General features: G+C 40.5%; 1 long non-coding RNA gene across 1 annotated transcript; it reads right to left on the bottom strand.

Annotated features, from left to right (window-relative positions):
• Nucleotides 1-204: 204 nt before the first annotated feature.
• On the bottom strand, nucleotides 205-4,641 carry LOC125940710 (uncharacterized). The gene is made up of 3 exons (XR_007463912.1): nucleotides 4,535-4,641; nucleotides 3,036-3,136; nucleotides 205-1,175 (listed from the first exon to the last, which is right to left on the bottom strand). It is a non-coding gene; the product is annotated as an uncharacterized LOC125940710 (long non-coding RNA).
• Between the last annotated feature and the right edge of the window lie 403 nt (nucleotides 4,642-5,044).

Genomic DNA, 5,044 nt, shown 5'->3' with positions numbered 1-5,044 from the left:
TGGTTCTGTCCAGCTACGTAGCATTTGCATTTATTTATTGTTTAGCTTAAGTTAACTGAAACAACCTGTATATATGGTAACCCTAAAACAGCCTGTTTGGTGCCACTTAAAGGAATAAATTTTCAATAATAAATTTCAGGTACAAAAATTCTGGTTTTGGCGGCTTTGAAAAAAAATATATATTGCAAAGGTCAATTAGGGAAGTACATGAAATGCAGAGCAAGCACACAAACACACCCTGTTATTTTGTACACCAATGTCATGGCAAATCATTGTGAAAAGCTGATTTGGAAAGTCGATATAAAGCTTGACTGGCGCACATTTTTTATATACTGAAACACCGTATGTTTCACACATGAACTTGCTTTAAATAAGGTTTGATCCAGGAGCATCAAGATGAATTTTCGCTCCTCAACAAGATTCCTTGAGCAAGAAAATTTTTTCCCACCTAAATCATTTTTTTAAATGTAAATAGAGTTCTCTGAGCTAAAAATGCTGTGTAGCAGATTTTCCAATTACAATTCTGGTTTCCTTAAATTTTGTAATGCGAAGACAATCCATGGTCTGTTATAAAATATGTTGCTTGAAAATGTTTTTTTTTGTCTACTGCAAGACAGCCTAAATATGCCAGATTTATTACTGTTTAGGTGCGAAGCGCCGTATCAATGGCGGCCTTATAAAAACAAACCACTGTTCATTAAGGTACTCTACTGGCCACATGCGGATGATACATTGCCGATTTCTAAATTATTTGTACTTGGTGCGATAATGGAAGATTAGGGCTTGTACATAAATGAGCAAATAATGTTTATTAAATCAGCCATACTCTGGTTATGAATGAAGCTTCAAATGTGTGAGTTCACATTTTTTAAACACAGGCCATCATGCATCAGCCAGTAATGCATAAATAAATGTTAAACATCATGTTTAATATTTTCCAACAAGAAATGATTGTATCAAACAGTATAAAAGTATTAAACAGCATATATTAGTTGATTCAAATTAGAATAAAGTGTATACATTTGAGCTGCAAAATTCTAATTTATGCAGGAAATCACCTTTAGCTTTCATAAAAGCGAGAATACTGTTCACGGTTAACCACAAGGAACAGGGACTCCATTGTCTGAGCATCTTGACCATAAGTGCAGGAGATGGCTGTGCTGGAATCCTGCTTCCTGCATTAGCAAAATAACAGAATCATGAGAGTTGACTCTACATTTCATTACGATCCTATACACTGCGGGGAATTTGATAAGGCAACAAGCTTCTGAAAACAACACCACTAATTATTGTGACCGAACACAAGGCACAGCTCAATTGGGCAAAAGTTCCAGTTTTCAAATTTAGAAACCGCGATCACTAAGTCATCGTGAATACAAAATCGCATAGAAGCAAAAATGAATATACAGTAGCCTTTTCACTATGGAAAATAAAAGCATAAAATGTAAACTCTACCAACGACATCTCTTAGCAATGGGCATTTCTCCAGGAGCATGGATGTGACCGCAATATAAAACTCACAATATAAAATCTGCAATGTAGTTGTGCATTACACTTCAGAAGCACTGCAGCAGAAGACTTCATGGGAGAAGACACAATAAGACTGCTGTGCTCAAGGCATGAGAATTGTTTTGAATGCAACATTTATACACTCCGAGACGAAGAGCACTATTGTACAGAGAGAGTGCACAACAGACGAAAATGACGAAACCCCCAACTGCAATCTCACCTGCCCTGCATTACAGTAGCAAAGCAGTACTTGCATCTAGCTCAACAATGTCCAACTCTCCACTGCAGTCTATAAGGCCTTTTCTGTATACGTAGTTATTTTTATTTATTGTTGTATATTTCTTTACTGACTGAGTAAGAATCAGTGTTTCAGCACATTTCCCTGGAAAATATAGAACGTCCTGCCAACTATTTCTTGCCCTTGTTAGCTAGGCAATACGCTGACAAGTACTATTCCCTTATTTATACTTACAATCCTTCCTGATGCTCCGAATTTCTACTTCGTGCTCTGAACAGTGACGTATGTCCTTCTACTCAGTTTATGTTGGCTTCCTACAATTTACGTGGTCCTTCATATTGTAGCTGCTCAACTAGAGCCAAAAATTTCCTGCTGTCTCCTAAAAGCACCATCTTTATTGGACCACATATCCTACGTTTCCCCCTCACTGTGGGGGAGTTTATGTAAGTGCTGACCTATTTACTAGACCGCAGTGCCACAACTATTTCTCATCCTGTGTTGCCACTACATGCATGAGTCACAATGGCTGCAAATTGGCTCCCTCCCCCACCCTCTCCGATTCCAGGTCACTCTCTTTCCTAAATGTACATTTTGCCACCTGGAGAATATCCAAAAGCATTGCATCCTCATGAAAAGTGCTCCTGTTAATCTTTTTTTTTCTCTTCTCCTGTAACGACTGTGTTAAATCAAACATGCTTGCGAATTTCATGAGCAGCTCAGTAAACGAAATAGGCACATGCTTTGCTGAAAAGAGGTTTTCAACTACCATAAGAAGCCACGGTTTCTTGCAATTTCTTCAATTCCCTTGCAGTCTTGATAGCAATCTAGCACATTTTGACTTTGATACTGTTTTCAAAACAATAACAGCCGAAATTTTGAGGTTGTGATAATTATGTGATAATTAAAGGTAGAGGAGTTTGACGCAATGAGCAAATAAGAATCGCATTGCAGAGGGTAAACAAATACTCTTTTCCCGCAAATAAATTGGTAGGAGGAGGGTAACTTGAAATGAGCACTGAATGCACAATACAGAATATGATGCTGAAATGCCCCAATCTCTGAATATCCTTGCACAAAAGAAAAACTTCATTATGAAAGGAAATGATGAAATTGCAAGTATATACTTCATAGTCGTCATATCTGCAATGTGCACTGTGCCATCGGCAATATCTAAAAACTGCATACACACAACTGCACAAAATATGAACCTAAGGCTACCAAAGGAGCCTCACAGTATTAAATGAAAACTTGTTTCAGAATATTCGACTACACGCCTATATCTACTTACAATGTTGTCTTGTCTCAAGGCAAACATAAGTGGCTTGCCCCTGATGGGTTTCTGATGGAGAGCACAAAGGCTGCGAATTGTGAGGCTGTCATCTGGATGACCTGCAAGAAATGACATTTTTAGTTCCACATAAACAAATGCTACCAGAACGAGAGACAAGATCACTGGCAATAAAGGTGATTTTGGTTGGCAAGAGAAAAATCAAAGTATGGACTCGGTACAGCTTACTGAGAAAAAAAAAAGCCTCATACCACAGATGTTGCTGTGAAAGTTCATTGCATTGAAATTTCCAGACACATATATGTTTGCCTGCTCATACACTGTTGCCAGTGCTGTGCCAGCGGTATTTATATTGCTTAATATTTCTTTTAGTGCTCACTAAGTTTATTACCAGCTATGAAAGCGGCTAAGTAGAATGTAATGAGTAATCTTAGTGCCACATTGCAAATATATACTCGCTCACACTAGTGACTTGGGCTACTATGTTGGCTATAAATAGTGTGAATGAAGCAAATTTGATTAATTATTGTTTCCTTGCCTTTTCTGGCCAAACAGCACCAGAGAGTTGTACAATTCAGTGGCAAATCCGTGGTAAATGCAAGAGGAATGCGTTAGAATGTCGCAACTCCTTGCAGGTCTCAAATCCATTATTTAAACCATGTTCACTACATTTGCAAAGTGTTGTTCAACAAGTCACTTTACAGAAGTCCTGCCCTTTCGAGGAGCGAAGTCTTACACACACACACACGCACACCTGCACCACTTGACTCGCTTTCAACAATTTACACACACACATACGCTTTTTTTTACACTTTGACACTCCTACTGAGAAAGCATTAAAAAATTTATTGGACTCACTGCAACCTTCTCAATTAAACCTACAGATCAATCAAACACATTCTCGAGTCCGAGGGCATGCCTTATAATTCCATTTTTACGAATTATAATTGGGCTATAGAGGACAATTTTCGAAGGGCATGAGAACCACCCCAGAGAGACCTAAATCTTAGCACTTCATATCTTCAGTAAAAGCTGCTTAAACCAATTGCTATATGCGGAATATCGCAAATAACCAGCTATTCACAATTTAAGCAGTTGTCTCCTTGAATTCGGGAGTGTTACGTGTCAAAACGACAATTTGATTAAGCGGCACGGGATAGCGGGTGACTCTGGATTGATCCTGACCCCTAGGGGCTTTTCAACGTGCCCCCAATGCACGAGACACGGGCGTTTTTGCATTTGTAGGCAAAACATTTTTTGTGCGGGCGAAAAGGGCGGCAGCATTTCGCCCGCCGCCGCCCCATAAGCAGTTGCCTACTTCAAGGAAATGTGGGCTAACCCAAGGTACACGTTTCACGATCGAAATTAGTGTAATCGTGAAACACACTTTCCGGATTTCTGATTCATGTATTTATGCTGTTGATGAAACGCTTATTTCACAATAACAATCAAGGAAGTGGATTCATCAGGGTAGAGGAGGGAAAAAGGAGGAAACTTACACCTTCCACTGGTCCTCCGGCGCCTCCATATATTCCAGAGTGGCTCGAAACCAAACTCGGTTTTCAGGGCGGGGACAGCCACTGCACCAATTTTGAAGAGGTTTATTGCATGTAAAACTACCGACTTTATTCAATACACACACACGCACACAAGCACGCGCGCCCCCGCAAAAAATTCACAAAACATGTACGCGCACGCACATACATAGCACTCACAAAACACGCACGCACGAACGCACGCACGCGCAAGCACATAGAGTACCGCATACAAGCACGCGCACTCGCAAAGCGCTCACAAAACACGTACGCGCGCGCGCACGCACACACACAAAGTACTCACAAAACACGCATGAACGCACGCACGCGCAAGCACATAGAGACGCACATACAAGCACGCGCGCACAAGCAAAACGCTCGCAAAGCAGCAACGCGCGCGCGCGCACGCACACATGCAAAGCACTCACACAACAGGCACGCGCGCACATACAAAGCGCTCACAAAACACGTACG

The sequence above is a fragment of the Dermacentor silvarum genome, chromosome 10 (genome assembly GCF_013339745.2).
Source record: "Dermacentor silvarum isolate Dsil-2018 chromosome 10, BIME_Dsil_1.4, whole genome shotgun sequence".
Classification (NCBI taxonomy): domain Eukaryota; kingdom Metazoa; phylum Arthropoda; class Arachnida; order Ixodida; family Ixodidae; genus Dermacentor; species Dermacentor silvarum.
The sequence above is the reverse complement of the archived record's forward strand: the minus strand, read 5'-3'. Positions and strand labels throughout refer to the sequence as shown.